Raw genomic sequence first — 21067 nt, forward strand, 5'->3', positions numbered from 1 at the left:
TGGATAGTTTTATAACATTCAATTAACTATCAAAAATATCTTAAAACATGAGTTGGTAAAACGATGGCTTCAATTCTCCATTTATTAAAATATTGCAGATATATCATTTATCATCCAACTATATACACTCCAATATTTATTTCTCTGGTTAATTACTCTTTTATTAGTATTTAAAAGCTTGTCTAATGCTCAGAGGTCTTGAGAATATACATAATAACAATCTTCTTGAATTAAACTAAAATCCATTATAATGTGTCTAAAAATTAAAAAGTTATCATTAGTAAGCAAAAGCAATACTTAGGGTAGAACCTAAGTGGTACATATACAGAAATTCCCCGTAGACTTCTTTCAGCTTTCCTGGATGTATGAGAACTCACGTAACAAAGAGTTGTAAAAGAAACAGGTTAGATTTACCTGATCTGTCCAACATAATGCCTGGGAAGACATACAAACTGACAAAAACTGAAAATTAAGGGGGTAAAAATAGACTGCAAAACTGAAACAAAGTTCCACTATTCTATCACTGAGGGTAAGCTAAGGGACACGTTTATAGCTATACGTGCTATAAATTCTAAATCCACCTCAAATGACCATCCAGAATGAAGAGTACTTTTGGACTAAAACTGCACAAGAGGCATATGAGCTGTTGTAAGCTGGTCAGAGCTCCACAGCCGCTCCACTTACATACGCCCAGCCCACGACTCTGCTCTTTTCTTTCCATATCTACTCAGACGTAACACTCCTTCCACACTGTTGGCAGGCAGTGATATGTTTCAATATAAAATAACTTTTATGAAAGAAATATACTCAAGAGGAAAGAAAGGAAGAGCCCCAAGAACAGTGCCTGTATGGGTTACACTTCCACAAGCTAGCTAGAGATGGTGGGCAGCTCTGTCTCACAGCTAGAGAGCTCACACTCTGGGAGGAAACATGTCCACTCCCCACACCACTTCCCTTGGGCAAAGTATTGATGACCATGACGAGTTATCAAAGCCAAGTTTTTAGGCTGAGTTGTGGGTTTATACTAAACCCACATATTGACACTTTTTGGTACTCTTCAATTTATCTGTAAATTCTTGTTTCTATTTGGTATGATTTCCCTTTAGTCTGAAACCTTTTGTTAGTATTTCATTTTTTTTAATTCTCATCCAAAGATATGTTTTCCTAAATTGATTTTAGGGGGGGAGAGAGAGAGAGAGAGAGAGAGAGAGAGAGAGAGAGACATCAACATGATCGAGAAACATCAATCAGTTGCCTCCCATATGTGCCCCAAATGGAGATCAAACTCACCACGTAGGTATGTGCCCTGACCGGGAATTGAACCTGCAACTTTTTGGTGCAGGGGACAATGATTTAACAACTGAACCACCCGGCCAGGGCTTTTCTTTAGTATTTCTTGGAGTGACAGTTTCTCGGCAATGAATTCTGTCAGCCTTACTCTGTTTGAAAATGTCTTTACCCTGCCTTCATTTTTGAAGGATATTTTCACCAGATATATAAAGTTAGCTTGACAGGTTTTTTTCCTTTTTCAGGACTTTAAAGATGTGTTCTAGTGTTTTCTGATCTTCATTGTTTCCGGGAGAATTCAACTATCTTATCATTGTTCCTCTGAAAATAATGATTCCCCCACCCCCTGGATGCTCTTCAGAGATGCTCTTTGTCTTTGGTTTGTAGCAGTTTGTCTCCGATGCGTGTAGGAGCAGGTTTTGTGTGTGTGTGTGTGTGTGTGTGTATCTTGCTTGAAGTCCGATCAGATTCTTGAACCTGTGGGTTAATATCATTATCAATTGAAAAAATTTCTCAACCATTATTTCTTCAAATTTCCCCTATGTCCCACTCTCTCTGCTCTCCTCCTGGCACTCTAGTTACGGGGGCAATGTTCAGCCATTGTTGTTATTGTCCTGAAGAACTCAAGTCCTCTGTCTTTTTTTAACACCTTTCTTTCCTGCTTTTGGTTTATTTGAATATTTTTAATTGACTTGTCTACAAGCTCACAGATTTTTTTTTTAGCAGGCTGTGTTCAGTCTGCTAAGTCAATGTGAATGATTCTCATATCTTTTAGGTTTTTATTTCTAACATTTCTATTTGTTTCTTTTTTATATCAGGTCTCTGTGGCTATTGTCTATCTGTTTATGCAGTGTGTATCTTCTACCCACTGCACCTTTTAACATATCTATTATAGTTATTTTAAAGTCCTTGTCTGACAAGCCCAACATCTGGGCCTCCGTTTGCTCTTATCAACTGTTTCTTTTTTCAATAATAATTCCCATTTTCTTGCCTCTTTGAATGTGTCATAATTCGTAATATTAGATCAGATATTGTGCATACAAGGAAAATGGAGAAAGAGACAAATAATATTTACCTCCAGAAAAGTGCATTCTGATTCTTCTCTCAGGCCGCTAGTCTCCCAATTCCAAAGCTGGCAAGGATGTGGAACTTGAAGAATTCACATACAGAATGAACGAGGGCTTAGGCTGGTACAATGACATTTGGGGGATGGCTTAATATTATATGTTAATACTCAAGGTGTGCCTACTCCATGACTCAGGTAACAATACACTTATATTCAATGAAGCATGCCTTTACCAGCAACGATACATTTTTTGCTGAAAAATTTTAAAGTTTTGTGTCTTAAGAAAGTGGAATGACCATTCAGTTACAAGAAGTCATTATTGTATCGTTCAGAGATAGACAAAAATTGAAATGCTAAAGAACTGGTAAGTCAAAGGAAATCAGTTTCATCCAGTGACATTCTTGCGACTTTTGATCTGCACGGAATTGTTGTTAAGTTCATAGTGACTCTTAAAATAACTCTCTGTTTTCTCCTGGACGTAGATGACACCAGAACAGAGTAGTTCTGTTTTTTTCAACTGAAGCCTCACTTACTGAGGGAAGTGTGTGATTCACCTCTACTCATTCAGTTTTGCTATGTCTTTGAAGATATGAATTTTCATAGTATAGCAGCAGAAAGGAGTAACAGTGTAACTTTTAGTTGTGCCCGTACAAGTTAGAAAGTACATATTAATTCAGACCCTCTATGCTGCTGCAGGAATACTTCATTCTTGTTTTTGTCCTTCCTAATTATAAAGACAACCTATAACTTTGTAGCTATATATTAAAAAATCCCTGACTTTAAATAGTACTCACAGTTCATTGTGAAAAATTTAACCCCTCTGAAAACATACAAAAATAAAACTAAAGTTACACCCTGTACATACATGCACAAAAACCTTCATCAGAATGACTTCCTACAACTGCACAAGTGTGGCTTCACAGTCTCAGAAAGAAAACCAGACCTATATGTTCTGTATGAAAACAATTACACTGAGTAGTCAAGTGAGAGGAAGTTAAGGATCAAAAAAATCCTTTCAAGGGAGAATGAATAGCTAACAAAGTTAATGAACAAAATAAATATATGCATTCAGGTCATGTCATTGCTGATTTGGAACAAGCTGTCTTCAAATGTTTAAAAAATCATCCTGAAGAAAAGCACATTAAATCACAGTAATATGGTTAAATTAGAGTAATGGGGTAAAATTAGGTGAGAACTCAATTATTTATTATTTTCTTCAATGGCTAATTTGAAGAATCCTTGCTGGACGATTGATTATGGTCTGAAAATGACATTTTAGGAAATGAATGATTTTTCCCTAAGATTTTTCTATGGTTGGTCATTTTTGGTTTAGAGAATGACAGTGAGTTAAAAATCTCTTTGTTCTGCTGAAGAATTTCTGCCCCTTCCCTGCAGCCTGCAGGCCCACTCCACCAGGTTGGCATCTCCAGTTCTCTTCTGCACTCCTGCAGCCAAGACAAGCAAAGCAAATCAAGAGAACTTGAAGGAGTCCTGGCCGAGTATCGCAGTTGGTTGCAGCATCATCCCATGGACCAAAAGTCTGCAGGTTAGATCCCTAGTCAGGGCACATCCCTAAGTTGTGGGTTTTATCCCTGCTTGGGTCACACACAGGAAGCAACTAATCGATGTTTCTTTCGCTCTTCCTCTTAAAACTGAAAGCATGTCCTGCTCCCTGTCCCTGAGAAAGCCAATACTCAAGAGGCAGTTGCTGATGTAAAGGAAAGTGGTTTATTTTCAGGTGCTGGCCACTTGGCCGATGGGGAACTCATGTCTCAAAGCCCATCTCCACTTCTTAGTAGGGGCAGAGGTTTTTATGAGGAGGGAGAAGGGAACAGAGCAAATAGATCAAGGGAAGGGGTAGCAAAGTTCTCTACCTTCAGACAAATGCAATTGCTCAAGGTAAGTAGGGCTGTACAGGTTTCAAAATGGTAACACTTTTTTTAGAACATCTGCTTTTTTTTAAAAATTTTTTTTAAAGATTTAATTTATTTTTAGACAGAGAGTTAGGGAAGGAGAAAAAGACGGAGACAAACATCAATGTGTGGTTGCCTCTCACGTGCCCCCTACTGGGGACCTGGCCCACAACCCAGGCATGTGCCCTGACTAGGAATCAAACCAGCAACCCTTTGGTTCATAGGCTGGCACTCAATCCACTGAGCCACAAAAGCCAGGGCAAAAATGGTAACATTTTAAAAATATACACCTTTTAATGAGGTGAGAAGAAGAATGTGTAGTGGAAGTGTTTTTTAGACTTCTCTGGGGCTGAACACAAGGTTCATATTGCTATTACAGGTATATGATTGAATATAAGCATGCTATTCAACAGCACGCGTGGCTTCTGCCCATTAGAAACCAGTTGCACTCTCCCCTTTGTGGCAACCAGAAGTGTCTCCAGACTTTGCCAAATGTCTCCTGGGGGACAAAATTAATCACAGTTGAAAACCACTGCACTAAAACTCTTCACTGAATTTGCTGCACAAAAATATTTTTCCTGTTTCTAGAAATTTGCTCTTATGAAGAAAATACTTTTCAAATAATCAAAAAATTTTTTCTCACTAATTTTATTAACAATTATTTTGCTAACAATTAAAATACCTCTATGTGTAATATTATGTAAGTGAAAAGGGAAAGGTTTTAATATTTATTATTCACTACATGTCATCTTCTACAGAACTTCAAATACATTCTTCTACTTAGGTCTTGGCATATCTCTATTTGGGAGTTATTTTCCTCCATTTTATAGATGAGGAAGCAAATAAAGATATTAAGTAGCTTTCCTAAGAAATGTAGATGACCTTCTGAGTTCAGGTTTTGCTACTCTGTCCCACATGCCAGTTGTCGGTGAGACACTGTACTTGAAGTTGAAAATAGCTGTTATAAGCTCCGTGTCAGAGTTAAGCTGTCTCACAAGGGGCCCATGTCAGTTTGAACACTTTTCCATTTTGCAGTTTGAGAGACCAAGTTGCAGGCATGTATCGTCATTACAAGAAAATTCAATCCAATTTTCTGCAACAAGCTAGTTAAAATATCCAAACTAACCCATACCGTCTCTAGGTTATTAAGTCACATTGTCCTTCCATCTGGATGATTTGTAATATGTCACAGGTGGGTAGCAGAGTAACTAGAATTGCAGGTGTTGGCCTGGATTTGGAGCAATGGAGCAGGTATTCATTGCAGAACACAAACAGTTTGAAATCCCTTTCCTTAAAAATCCTTCCACCACTTTCCAGCCATCTTTTCTCCAGGCTCCAACCTGCCGTCACACAGCTTTATCATCCTCTCCCTCAGATAGCCAGCCCCCCTAGTCATGGATTCTCCCTCAGGTACCTCTGGGGATTACATCCCCTGCATTTACAGGCAGAGCCATTAGCTCTCCACTCCCTCCCAGGTCAGGGTTCACCTCTGCATCCTCAAAAATACATTTGTCACTTTGCTAAACAAAAAGCATCTCCTCTGGAGATGCAACACTGAAGAACTGGCAGGCTTTGTAATTTCTGCTTTTCTTCAGCCCCCACCCCACCCACGTTTTCCTCCTCCCAAGCTCTGAAGTGGAAGAGTTCATCATAGACATTTATTTTCCCCTGGCATGAATTATCTAGCCACACCGCCATACGCATCTTAAAGGAAGCAATGGTTAGTCAGTTTTTTATTTTTAATACTTTGTATTGAAATATAAAGTACAGACTGAAAACTGCAAATTCCTGGGTACAACTCTATCAATTTTTATAAACTGAACGCATCTGTGTAACCAGTATCGAGAACAAGAAAGAACATTGCAAGCATTCCAGGAGCCTCTTTGTTCCTTCTGCCATTGGTGTGATATTTTCTATGACAAAAGAGCTTGCGTAGGCATATATTCACTACTATGTGCTTCTCTGGAGGCACACATTCTCTAGCCAAGAGCGATGCAGTTAGTAACTGGTTTTTATTAGTGTGTTGCATTCAATCACAAGGCACAATTGCTTTTATTACTTGTGCACAGATCATTGAAGATGTTGTGGGTTAGAGGTTTGAGAGGGAGAGAACCCTCCCAGGTCCTGTTCCTGGGGCTCCTCAGACCCCATCAATCTTTCCTAGGTGGGGCTCTCTCCTAGTCACCCAAGAGTCCCAGTTTCCCTTGGATTCCATGGGTATAAACAATTATAAGTGATCACAGCTCTCCCAGCAGAGCGCACACTAACTGTGTGTGAAACTCGGGCTCCCAGAATCTCCCAGAACACTGCCGTTCTACACTGCGACTGTCTCAGCACACAGGAGACCCTGCAGTGGGAGATTGCTCTGCCCCAGTGGATCTTATATCCCTGGCAGCACACTGTAACCATCTGAAAAATTATCACAGAAAAAAAAGCTTATGCCCACCCTAAACCAATGACCGCAGAATCTCCTGAGGGGTATCCAGCATTGATAGTTTTAAAGTTTTAGGTATTTCTAAAGGGTTGAAGAGCACTCAACTTCCAGCCTTTTCTGGGAGCTCCCTTGCATTTCAATCATAAGCATATCAGCGACTCTAATTACATTCTTGATGTGACTGAAAATTTTGCGCAAACTTGATTGCTTCACTACGTTTCAAACATAGGGTAGGGCATCATTTTTTCCCCAACAAAGTGATTATCCTTAAAGTGTCACAGACTGAAAAAACACCTCCATTATCTCCCAGTTTCCTCCCATTGAGCACAGGGCGAGACCACCTGAGATCCCTGAGGTGAAGATAGGATCACTAGAGTCCACTTCCAGTGGAAGCCAAGCCTCCGCCAGCACTAAAGTGTGCCTTCACCCGGCTGCACTGATGTCAGGACAACGCAGGTCACCTAAACAGAGCCACAGAAACAAGCTCTCTGTCATCTCTGAAGACAGTTTTACTGTCAACAATCATCAGTCAGTCAGCAGCTACACTTTGGCAGCTTGTGAGCAGCGGTGGTGATGAGAGGGGCAGTGAGGTGAGAAGACTGGGGCTGCTCAAGGTGACTGGCAGGGGAAGAGGACGTCCCAGAGGTTAGGTTCAGAATGAGTCTGGAGAGAGGTGCAGGGATTGGCGGGTCTGCGGAGGACTTCTTACAATGAAAAGCAGTCCCTGTTCACTTTCATGTCACCATGTGCCTGTGTTCTCTGGTTTCTCTACCAGTAGGAAGCATTGTGTTCCAAGAGATCTTCCTTGAAACTGCCTCCTGCCTTCAGCACTTGCATGATGCAGAATCTAAAGGATGGGCAATAATTTGGCATGCCACCTGGCCCGAGGCTCATATGCAGGTATGAATTTAGCCCCAAATATATCTGACCCCTACAACACCTTGGGCACAAGGTCCAAAAATGATTGGGAAATTCCACCTTTTCCTTCTTGCCCTTCTCTTCATACTAAGCTCCCCACCCCTGTCCTTTTAGTTGCTCTTCAAGTTCCTTTTAACCTAATCATTTCCTGTGTTAAAAGCCAGGAGAATGGATAACATACTAGGTCATTACTCCAAATCACTAGATTTCCAAGAGGTGTCTTTGCTGGAAGAAAAAGTAACCCTCTAGTAAACTTCTCTTTAAACCCCAGCATTGAAATTGGGCCCAAGGCAAACCATTCTCAAGGCATTGTTCCCAGTAAAATCCCTGGGGCATCACCAGGTTGACGGCAGCCCTGACTGATGGGACTGGCTGAATTAATAACGATAATAGCCTTCATCACTGAAGATCTGCTGTTCACCAGGCACTGTATATTCATCACATTATATAATATAATCAACACTTAAAGCCAAATATAACTGATTTCATTTTACAGATGAAGCAGTGGAGGCTCTGGAACTCAAATGGCTTGCTAACGGTCATAAAGACAGCAAATGACTGAAGGAACCTTTGAAACCGGGTCTATCTAGTTAGACCCTGCTGCCTTTTGTAAACAAATTTGATCTTGCATGTCTCCCACTCTACGGCAAGCTGTTACCCCTTCCCTGGTGCCTAGTGCTCTTAGGTCAGTGCTGAATCCCCAGGGTCTCCCCAATTACAACCCAGCTCAGGCCAGTTCTTCTTCAAAATCTTACATGAAGAAAGCCACCTATTGCTCTCCACCCAGGACCCCATTTTCTTTTAGGTGATAGCTACCCAAAGGATGTGATGAGTTTGTCTTTGGCTCTTCCTAGATACTACCTTTATTTAATGGGAGGTGTCCAAAAACAATGCCTTACCCAAGATTGATGCTGATGGTGAGGGTTACAGACACCTTGAAGAGAGAGAGAGAGAGAGAGATACATGGGTGCTTTTAGAGGTTTCCTGAATGACTCAACTAGGAGTCTTCAACAGGCAACTCAAAGGCAGCCTGGCTTCAGGGAAAAGAGGGCATACTAGGAAAATATGGGAAACACCAGAAGAGAATGATGCATCCAACTTCCATAAAGTTAGAATACGGCACTTTAAATAAACTACAGCTATATCTCACAACATAGTTCAAGCTGCAAAACATAACACTGAATAAAAATGTCAAGTTGCAGAAGTATCTGTTTATTTTGATAAAATTATAAAGTTTAAAAATCTGTAAAAGAAGTCCAAGGATACATAAGTAAATAGTAAAAACTATAATGTCATGTATGGGCAGGGGAAACACTGAATTCTGACAGTAATTTTCTCTGGTGTCAGAGGGGGTATCAGGTGGGAGCACACACCATCTCCCGAATCTGTCTTTAATGCTTAATGCTTTATGTTTAAAACATCTGAAGTATGATGCTTAACATGTTTGATAAAACTGGGTGCTCATCATATTATTCTCTACTCTGATCCATATGTTTAAAATATTTCATAGTTTTCTTTCAAAAGGGAATTTACTGGCTCACAGAACATGAAACTCTGAGAGGAACTGGCTTTACCCAGAGGATCAATTTGTCAGGAGCTCTCTTTCTCCACATTGGAGCTTGATGTTCTTCTCTCTGGGTTCTCTTCTTGTTCAGGCTCTTTATTTATGATAGCTACAGGGCTCCCAACAGCTCCAGCCCCATGTCCTAAATTCTCAGCATCTCTTATAAAAAGTACTTTCCTTGGCAGTTTTAGGAAGAGTCCTATAATTTCATCCCATCGAATGATGTGCTCTTTCATGAATAAAATCATCTTACCTGAGAGAGCGAGCCGGTTAGATAGGCCTTGATTACATGACACCCCCTAGAACTGGTGTGACAAGGTATCAGTTTTTCCCAAATGACACTAAGGAAGGTTGTTTCTCAAAGAAATTAGGAAAGTGCTAAGAAGAAAAGGAAATAGATTTGGGGTAACAAGAAACAATGAAACTACCACAGTGAACACTTGCACAAAAAGTTGCCTGTACACTCCATCTATGATGATCTTACACAGTGCTCGCCACGCTCTACCACTAAGGAAAAGTGACTTATAGGAAAATATATGTCAGTCTCATTTAGGAATATATTTATATGTGCAAACTCATGAATGAAATGCTAGGTACTATAAGTCAATAGTATATGAAGGAATAATTTACCAAAATCAATCGAGATCTATCTTGGCATAGAATAATACAATAAAATGTTAACATAATATACTATAGTAATAAGTTATGAGAAATAATGAATAATAGGTGAAACTATAGATAGTCCCATTAAAATTAAGAACTAGAAAAATGGTGCTTATTGTTATCATTATTATTTAATATTTTTCTTAAAACGCTAGTTAATGCATTAAGGTACAAAATGGATATTAAAAGTATCATAAATAGAAAGTGGGAGGGAGAATCATTTACCAATAAAAGACCAAAACTAGCAAAAGTGGACAGATTCAGTCTAGTTTATCAACAAGGAGAACCTGATCTGTAGGATGAGGACACAGACTTGTTTGGAACAAGGACAGTGGGAGTGTTAGTTCTAGATTGTTCTAAGAATATGCTCAGAACTACAGGAAAAGAAGAACAAGACCCAGCCCACAGGAAAAGGCACTGGCAGGAATGAAGCTGGAAGCTGGAAGTGCCCTGGGTAGAAGAGAGACAGGTAGTGGCCCAGACTTGCCACATCGTGTGTTTGTCACCACCTGTCAGTCCTGGAACTGTGCACATACCTACTGTAAGCACACTTAGGTGAGAGCAGCAGGGCAAGAGATGTTATGTGGTGCTGGGTTGGCTGGTCATTGGTTCAGGGGTGGAAGAAGGTAGAAAGCCCACTCCTCAATGGATGCTTCTTTGACAATATGTTGTACCTGGGTTGAGAACGGTAGGGACAAACCCTGATAATGCCCTCCCTGTATACCAAGGATTGTGAGTTGCATATCATAAAATAAATCAGGAAGTTTTAAATACATTAATGAAAGAAATTCTGTTGAAGTTTGCACTTTTGACATGGTAGATTATCCTTTGTTACTCAATATATCTAGCTCTGTGAGTAAACTAAAGGGCCAGATGCCAAAACTCAAAAGCCATTTGTCAACGGGTTCAGTTTCAGGTAGGAGGGAATGAGCATACTCCACCCTTTCTCTCCTGTCAAAAGAAGCTATAAAACCTGGAAAGAATGCATGGAGAAGCTATTTGAATATTCTGAAAAGTAAATAGTAGCATATGGCTTGGGGAAGAAGGCCAGAATTTGAAATACCACAAAACTGGCAGTGAGTTTAACATTTTTTCTCTTCCTATGTCTCCTGGCCTCAGCTCAAGGCACTGGAAGTGAGCAACGGAGCACAAAAAGACAGAGCTCCAGAAGTCCTCTGGTGGTGGCTTGAGGATTGGAAAATGTTACTTCTAAGCTCAGACAGAGTGTGGAAGGTTAGGTCCCTCTTTTTCTTTTCTTTGTTCTTTAGTGCCTTAGCTTCCAGGCAATTCTGTGACAGCAAAAGCAGCCACTGGCGATAGCAGGCAAAATTCAGGGAGAAAAACCTTCCTCTCTATTTAGTGGAGATAGGAAGATATCAGCAACTGGCATTGCTGGTGTTCCTCCCTCAGTTCTCCCACAATTTGATCACAGACATGGATCAGTTGTAAAAGCGCACAGCTCCCTGGCAGGTGTGGCTCAGTGGATTGGGAAGAGACCTGTGTACCAAAAGGTCACTGGTTTGACTCCCAGGCAGGGCACATGCCTAGTTTGCAGGCCAGGTCCCCAGTAGGGGACATGCAACAGGCAACCAGTTCATGATTCTCCCTCACACTGATGTTTGTCTCCCTGTCTTCCTTCTTTCTCTTCTCTCTAAACATAAATAAAAATAAAATCTTTTTTAAAATGTGTACAGTATGCCAGAGTAACTAGAGCCCTAACTTCTGGCTGGAGGACTGAGAAGAGGATCTATGGGGAATCAGAAAGTGTCAGGCAAATACCAAAGGGAAGGAGCTCATGGAAATGACTCTATCCATTTGTTTGTAAATTCTTGGGCTAACTCCCAAGCTCATATAATTGGTCCTGATCCTATTCAAGAAACCAGCCAAGTTGGGGATACGTCACTGCCCGTGTACCTGATGGCGGTTGGGTGGCACATACACTGGATAGGTCCAAATGGCTCTGCAAAGACCCTGACAACTGAACCCACATGAGAACCACAGTTGACAGAAAGTGAGCTGAAACTTTCCCCTCAGCCTAGTCAGGTAGGCTCCTTGCTAAAACAAAATGTCAACATTCTTTATAGGTTTTAAGCAAGACTCAAAGTCTCAATACAATATTCAATATGTCCAGAATATAATCCAACATTTTTTAGTTTATAAAGAATCAGGAGAATTTCAACTCAGAAAGTCAATGAAGAGATTCCAATGCTGAGATGACATGGACCTTGAAATTATTTGACAAAGATGTTAAAGCAGCTACTTTTAAATGCTCTAGCAAGCAAAAACACTCTTGAATGGAAAAACAACCTCAGAAAAAAATAATACAAAGAAGCAGATAGAAATTTTAAAACCAAAAGCACAATAACAGAAATAAAAAAAAAAAACACTTCCTTGGATGGGATTAATAGCAGAATAGAAATGTCACAGGATTAATACAAATTATCTAAGCTGAATAACAGAGAGAAAAAAAAGATAGGAAACAAATTAAAGCATAGACTGGGGACAATAGTAAAATTCTAACATTCATTAGAACCAATGGGACATAACACTCATGTCATTAAAGTCTTAAAAGGACAAAAGAAAAAGGGATGCTGAAAAAGGGATCTGAAGAAAAAATGGCTATGAATTTTGAAACTTGGCAAAAGATATAAACCAACAGATTTAAGAAAATCAGCAAACCCTTAACAACAAGATAAACCTAAGGGAGCTCATTCCTAGACACTCTGTAACTAATACAAACACACACACACACACACACACACACACACACAGGGGATCCAAAAAAAACCCCCAGAATTTATTTATTTAAAAAACTGTGTATTTATTCTTACATGTTTAATTTCAATCACCTTCAAAGTACTCTCCATTTGATGCAATGCACCTATTAAGACATGTTTTCAACTGCTCAAAACAGTTTTGAACACGTTGATTTTGATACCTTTTAGTGCTTCTGCTGCTTTGTTTCAGCTCTTCCATATTGACAAAATGTTTCCCTTTGAGGACTTTTTTCATCCAGGAAAACAAAACAAAAATCTCCTAGGTGTGAGACTGGATGAATAGGGAGGGTGGGGCATGACGGTTTTGGTCAAAAACTGCTGCACACTCAGCCTGGTGGGGGCAGGTGTGCTCGTAAATCACCCATCATGAAATGGGCAGACACACTGAAAGAGTCTTCAAGAAAAATTCACTGGAGTCCAAAGCAGCCTCTCACACAACACCAGCTGGTACACTAATACAGATGGGTCCCTAGAACACTCATCTAGTAGGGGAAGCCTGTACTACAAGGGTCCCCCCTCCAGAAGATAATTCTGGGTTTTGAGGGGGGACTCTCTATATAATGAAAAAAAATCTTGAAAACAGCCATTATTGCTCATTACCTATAGAGAGGGACGACACAAATGCTGTCAATTTTTTCATCAGAAACCAGGGAGTGCAGAAAGAAGTAAGTTTTCAAGTGTTAAAAGAACTGTCAACCAAAAAAATCTATCTGGTAAAAATATTATTCAGAAGTAAAAGTGAAAGAACTATAATCTTTGATTAAGAAAACTAAGAGAATTCATTGCCAGGAGACTTGACGTGAAGGAATTGGTAAAGGAAGTTTTTCAGACAAAAGAGGAATGATGCTATAAGAATACTTGGAATACCATTAATTAAGGAAGAGCAAGAGAAATGGTAAATATCTGGGTAGATACAAAATTATTATTTTCTCTAGAGTTCATTAAAATATGTTTGATGTTTGGCCCTGCCTGGTGTGGCTCAGTGAATTGACTGTTGGCCTGTTGGGAATGGTCCTGCCTGGTTTCAGGAGCTGTAACCCCACCCACAGCTGAAAAGGCCCCACAGCTAGGGGACCTTGGGACCATAAGCCACTAAGGAGACAAAACTTATCCTCCCGGCAGGGGTGCAGCCTTGCTCCCTTTACTTCACCCTGCTTGGCTGGATAGTCAGTGATGGGTAAGATTCCTCAAGGAAGGAACAACCGAAGACAGGCACAGTCACGAAGAGGCCATCAGGGAAGGACTTAGGGGATTGTGGAGGAGGGAAAAAAGACCCTCGCCCCTTGGCTTTATCATAGCCTGAGTCCTTATTCTATCTGTAAAAAGTCTCCTAATCTCTTGGCTGCCTTGCTTCCCCCACCTGATTCAGGCCTGCAACAATGCCAAAGCAGGGTGCAGCCCTGTGCCGTAACCAGCGGTTCCGCTGGGGAGCAATCAGGCCTAAGAAAGAATGCATAAGGTCCTGTGAAACCTGCTTTTCTAAGAATGTCCTCAATTTAAATGTTAAGGGTCCAAGCACAAAACAAGTTTGTTTCCCATGGTTTTACAGCCGATTTGCTCACCTTGTCTAGCAGACCCTGACGCAAAAGGACCCCTGTGATCCAAGAAATGTTATCTGTAAACCATACCTCCTTTCTTTGATATGCATCCCTATGCAAGCTAAACTCAATAAAAGCCCACCGAGAGAGAGGCTCAAGACCCTTCTCCTCTGAGAGACTTGTCAGCTTTTCCTTTCCAAGCAGATCATGTCTTGGTAGACTCATTCTCACCTGTGGCAGCCAGGGGAGCTCTGAGGGTGGAGCCCCCCAACACCAGCCTGTGAACCGAAAAGACACTGGTTCAATTCCCAGTCAGGGCACATGCCTGGATTGCTGGCCAGGTCCCCAGTTGGGGGTATGCATGAGATATTGATCTATGTATCTCTCATGCATTGATGTTTTCCTCCCTCTCTCCCTCCCTTCCCCTCTCTCTAAAATTAAATAAATAAAATATTTTATTAAAAAATAAAGTAAAATAAAATATATTTGATGATTGAGAGCAAAGTTTTTAAAAATGTCTGATGAGGACTTTAATATATGCCAATGTGATATATAAGATAACTAGAATATAAGAGGCAGAGGTAACAGGGATTTATATGTTTGTAAAATGTAGACATTTTCCATTGGATAGGTAAACTTACTTCAATTTTGCTGTGAAAAGTTAAGTATGTATATTCTACCTTTAGAACAACCATTAGAAAACTATGCAAAATATGTAGTTTTAAAAATAGGTAAATTAAAATGGAATATTAAAAATGTTCAGAAACACTGAGCAAGTCTGCAAGAGGAACAGAGGAATAAAAAAAAACAGAGAAAATAAGAAAAAAAACAACTAATAAAATTGTAGATCTAAGTTCCAGTTCAAACACGTCAAATTCAATCATCTAAATACACCAATTAAAAAACAGAGATTGTCAGAATGGATTAAAAAATAATTTGAGCTAACTCTATGTTGTCTACAAAAAAACTCATTTTAAATATAATGCTATATCTTTAAAACATTACTTAAAAGGGAGCTGGAATAGCTATTGTTTATCAGCACAGACTTCAAAGGGAAGAAAAACCAGGGGTGAACAGGAACACTATATAACAATAAAAGGGTCAAGTCATTTAGAAGACAAAATAATTTTAAATTAGTATGCATCTGTTAACCTAAATAAAAACACTTTCACAGTGATAGGCAATAGAATTCATCTGAGATCAAAAAGAATAGCTATTCGAGCGCAGATTCAGGCAGAAGCCCAAACAGTGTCCTGATTAGGAGACAATGGCAGGAGGTACTTATAAGAGAAGGGAAAAATCATATCAATAGAAGGAAGGTATTTCTATTAGTGCAGAAAGCATAACATAGTGATGCTCATTCTAAACAATTTCTTAAATTTTAATCTGTAGTCATCAGCCCAGTAGTCATAATTTCTGCTTTTCTGTTTCTTTGCAAAAAGTGCTTTGGGACATAAAGTTGCTTTAGGCCCAGTCCAAAGGTTATCTTGCTCGTTTTTTTAAAAAAAAAAATGTTTATTGTTAATACTATTACAGATATCTCCACTTTCTCCACCTTTGCCCACCTCTACCCAGCCTCCTGCCCCCCTTCCTTCTGACCACTGACACACTGGTGTCTGTGTCTGTCTGTGGGTTATGTATGTATGTTCTTTGGCTAAACCATTCCCTTTATTTCATCCACTCCTCCTCCCTTTCCCCTCCCCCTAATAGCTGTCAGACTATTCCATGTGTCCATGCCTCTGTTTCTATTCTGTTAGTTAGATTCTACATATAAGCGAGCTTATATAGTATTTGTCTTTCTCTGACAGACTTATTTCATTTAGCATAATAATCTTCAGGTCCATCTATGCTGTTGCAAAAGGTAAATGTACCACGGCTTTTTATCTGTTTACCCACTGATAGGCACTTGGGCTCCTTCCAAATCTTGGATATAGTAAATAACACTTCTATGAACATATGGGTGCATGTATTCTTTTGAATTGGTTTTTCAGAATTCTTAGGATAAATTCCCAGAAGTGGGATTGCTAGGTCAAAAGGCAGTTTCATTTCTAATATTTTTAGGAATCTCTATACTGCTTTCCACAGTGGCTGCACCAGTCGGCATTCCCACCAACAGTGCACTAAGTTTCCTTTTATCCACATCCTCACTAGTACTTCTTATTTCTTGATTTATTGATGGTAGCCATTCTGGCGGGTGTGAGGTACATTCCAAAAGTTTGAGACATAAGATGTATAAGCCAAGTACTGGAAGCAACCTAAGTGCCCATCAGCAAATGAGGGGATCAAAAAACTATGGTACATGTACACAATGGACTTCTACACAGCAGAGAGAAAGAAGGAGCTTATACCCTTTGCAACAGCATGGATGGAACTGGAGAGCATTATGCTAAGTGAAATAAGCCAGGCAGTGAGGGACAAATACCATATGATCTCACCTTTAACTGGAACATAATCAACAAAAGAAAAAAGCAAACAAAATATAACCAGAGACATTGAAATTAAGGACAATGTAACAATAGCCAGAGGGGAGTGGGGAGGGGATAGTGGGGAGAGGGGTCTACAAGAGCTACTATAAAGGACACAAGGACAAAATCAAGGGGGAGGGTAGAGATGGGGGAGGGAGGTGGGTTCAGCTGGGGTGGGGTGGAGGGATGGGGAGAAAATGCAGACAATTGTAACTGAATAACAATAAAAAATATTTTAAAAGATGTGTAAGGCATTTCCTCTGGATTAGCAGCTCTGACTCTATTTTAAATTGTTTTTATTATTTTTTTTACACATCTAACAATGAAACTTCAAAATATGTGAAGGAACAACATATAGAAGTAAAATGAGAAATAGAAAATTATTCCTCTCTGATCGTATACACAAAATCAGCCAGCACATAAAAGACTTAAACATCACCATCAACCAACTGAACTCAATTGACATTTATAAAACACATGACCCCAAACCAGTAGGATACTCATCCAATTTCAGTTGTGCACAAACATTTAACAAGATAGACCAAATCACCGGTCACAAAACTAATCTTCACAAATCTAGAATAGTTGAATTCATAGAAATGGTTCTCTGACCACAATGAAGTCAAACTAAAAATCAATAACAAAAAGATAACAGAAAAATCTCCAAACACTTGGGAATTAAGCCACAGACATTTACATAATTCATGGATCAAAGAGCAACTCTCAAGGGAAGTAAGAAAATATTTTCAAATGAAAGAAACAAGAGTATATAGCACATCTAAATTCCTGGAATGCTGCTGAATCAGTGCTTAGTAGGAAGCTTCTGGCATTAAATGCTTATATTAGAAGAGAGATCGCAAATCAATAGCATAAAATTTCTTATGTGTAACCAGAAATATACAAACAAAATAAACCTAAAGCAAGCAAAAAGAAGGAAATAATAAAAATACAAAGAGATGTCAATGAAAGGGAAAACAAAAACTAGAGAAAAATCAATGAAGCTAAAATGTTTCTTTGAAAAGAAATCAATAAAACTCTAGCAAGAGTGGTAAAGGAAAAAAGTATGAAGTCACAAAGTACCACCTATCAGAGGAAAAAAAGAGGAAAAAACACTATATACCTTGGATGTATTAAAATACTAATTACATAAATTCAAGAGCTTAGATTAAATACACTAATTCCTCAAAAATCACAAACTACTAAAACTGATGTATGTTGAAATAGATAAGTTGAATGGTACTATACCTATTTTATATAACTAATTCTCAGTTTAAAAATGTGTAAAATAGAAGTATCTAGCCTCAAATAGTTTTACTGGTAAATTCTACCAGAGAAGTAAAATAGAAATAATACCAATTCTGCCCAATTTCTAAACAAATTAAATCAATAACAGATAACCTTCCAAAAAAATAAAACACCATGCCTAGATGGTTTAACTGATGAGTTCTACCAAATATTTAGGGAAGAGTTAAGTTGAAGTTGAATTCAGTTCAATTCTCCACAATCTCTTTGGAAAATGGAAGAATACCTTTTAGCTGATTTTATGAGGGCAGTATTACCTCAAAATCAAAACTAGGCAGACAGAACTGATAAAGAAAACTATAGACCAATTACTCCTATAAATGTAGACACAAAAATCCTTAAGAAAATATAAGCTAACCAAATCCAATAATATATTTTAAATTTTGTATGAAATCTGTCCATAAAAAGTTGAGTCATTATTAATATAATGAAAACAGTTTAGGTAACATTGATGTAACCTGGCAGCCAAGGACTTCACTGTACCAGTCAGTGGGGGCAGTAGACGCCATTGAGTGAGCATGTGTACTGCATGGCCATCACATTGAAAATAACTGAGTAAGTAGAGCAACAAATCTGCACTAAATTTTGCATGAAGCTTGAACATTCCTCTGCGGAAACTATTCGGATGATTCAGAAGGCCACATCTACAGGCAACTGGTGATTGGCAGCTTCATCATGACAACATGCCTACTCAGGCATCAGGCCTTGTATAGAGTTTTTTGGTGAAACATCAAATCACTCAGGTGACTCAGGCCCACTACAACCCAGATTTGGCACCCTGTGACTTCTGGCTTTTCCCAAAACTAAAATCACTTTTTAAAGGAAGAAATTTCAGACTGTCAATGAGATTCAGGAAAATATGATGGGGCAGCTGATGGAGATTGGGAGAACTGTGTGAGGTCCCAAGGTGCCTACTTTGAAGGGGACTGCGGCGTCATTGTCTTTTGCACAATGTTTCTTGTATCTTGTATCTTCTTCAATAAATGTCTCTATTTTTCATATTACATGAATGGGTACCTTCTGAACAGAATTCATATGCCTCAACTAACTGGATTTTATCTGGAAATGTAAAGCTGGTTCAATGGTCAAAAATCATGTAATGTAATCTACCATCTTAACAGACCACATGTTCATATCAATTAATGCAGAAAGAGCAATTAACAAAATTCAACAACCATTCACAATAAAAACTCAGAAACCTGTGGTAGAAGGAAACTTCCTAAACTTCTAGTCATCATTTCAAACAAAAAATGGACACAAATATCCTTCAATGGATGATGCATAAATGTACTACATTACATCCATACAATGAAATGTTATCTTTTAACTATTGACCACATATCTTTTAACTATTCAGTGGGAGAGAAACATCTTTCTTATTTAAACTACTGTATTCTGAGGTCTCTGTACTACAGCAACTTAGTCTCTCCTCCTACTTCGACATCCCTAACATAATCTACATTTCTTCAAGCGGTAGGTGCTTGTTATGTTTTGCTCTTCAATTCAGTTATCAAGATTAATAAATGGGGACAAGTGTAATTGAACAATATTAAAAACATTTTTTTAAGATTAATAAAAGTTGGAAGAAACCTGAGAGACAACTTTATGCAGCTATTGGTTCTCTTGAGGCCAGGCTTGAGGGATGAAAAACATGACCTTGTGACAACGTACCACTTCAAGACCCTGGAAACAAAGAACTGCCATGATCACCACTGGTATTGGTGAAATTAAACCTGAATCCACCCCTCCTCAGTCCTTGCCCTTTTTCTCATCTCTGCCAGCTCTCTCATCTGCCCTCTATCTCACCATTTGGTGTCCTGCTCCCTCCGGCCCATCTATGCTGCTCGCATATGCCTTTGGTCCTTGACCCCTCCCCCTCCTTTTTGGCTTTGCATTGACTCTCCTCTTCTGACAGGGCATTTACGTGGACTGTCCCCACGTACATCAATTTATTGGCTTGGTCTTGGGAATCTTCTAATCAGAGATTCAAATAGTATTTGTGGTGATAAGTCCCACCCTGTAGCTATCTAGGAGCCCACCGAGAGTTGCCTCTTTAGAACAAAAGATGCTCCTTTCATCCAGGAAATCCCAAAAGATTTAGGAACTGATCCTAAAATCACTCCCATCACTCAGGAAATTACCAGGGTTTAAAGAGCCCTGTGTCAGGAACTGGTAGAAGTGGATCAAAGACCAAGATACATTTATTAGGTCACACTCCCAAATCTTTCATTTTACATGAGGGTACGTGTCTGAAAGACTGGTGACTTCTCAAAGGTTACAGAGTAAATATGTAGCAAAACCAGGATGAGAACTCAAGTATTCTTACAGGACCGTAATTTTGTCACTCACTGACTTTGACTTCCAGGTACATCCATGCAAGGTTTACATCTGTTTTAGATTCTAATACTACATTGACTAATATTCCCAATTAACTTTATAATAAAACAAACTTACCTCTAACATTATATATTATATTGACATTCTTTATCAGCTAATCTCTTGCTGGCTTTTAGTAATCCAAGTGGTTGGCTATTGGCACCAAGATCTTCTTATCATTCACTTGAATTTCAACTAATCACTTAATACATCTTCAAAAAAATCTACCACCTCCCTTAAATTGTGGCCCATCTGTTGCCATGTTCAGATAGCAGACTGTCCACATGGCCTTTGGATCTGCAAGTATCAGCATCAACATGAAATATCTAGGCAGTTCTAGTCAGCAGTGAAAATGAGAAAAACGCAAACATTTGAATAGCACAGAACTCACCTCTGCTTATTCGATGTCTCCGAGGTCAATTTCTCTCCCTTTGTGGTTAAGAGATGAAACTAGGAAGGAACTGGATCATTTAGGACTCCTCTTCCTACAACTGGCTGCTGGTGGTTGGAGAGACAAACTTTAACAGGTCTAGCTAAAGTAAAGTGAGCGTAAATATGGTGATGCTGGGGAGCAATGAAGTATATCAGGAGAGCTGGATTCAATTCTCATCCCCTGGCCTTTTGACCTAGGGCAAATCACTTCAACTCTATGTGACTCAATTTCTTTAATTGTAAAATGAGAATAATATGTGGTGCTCAGTTCAATGAAGGGGTGATGGGAATGGCTGTACCTGTCAGTGCTCCAGAAAGAGAGTCAATCTAAC

The sequence above is a fragment of the Desmodus rotundus genome, chromosome 4 (assembly GCF_022682495.2).
Source record: "Desmodus rotundus isolate HL8 chromosome 4, HLdesRot8A.1, whole genome shotgun sequence".
Classification (NCBI taxonomy): domain Eukaryota; kingdom Metazoa; phylum Chordata; class Mammalia; order Chiroptera; family Phyllostomidae; genus Desmodus; species Desmodus rotundus.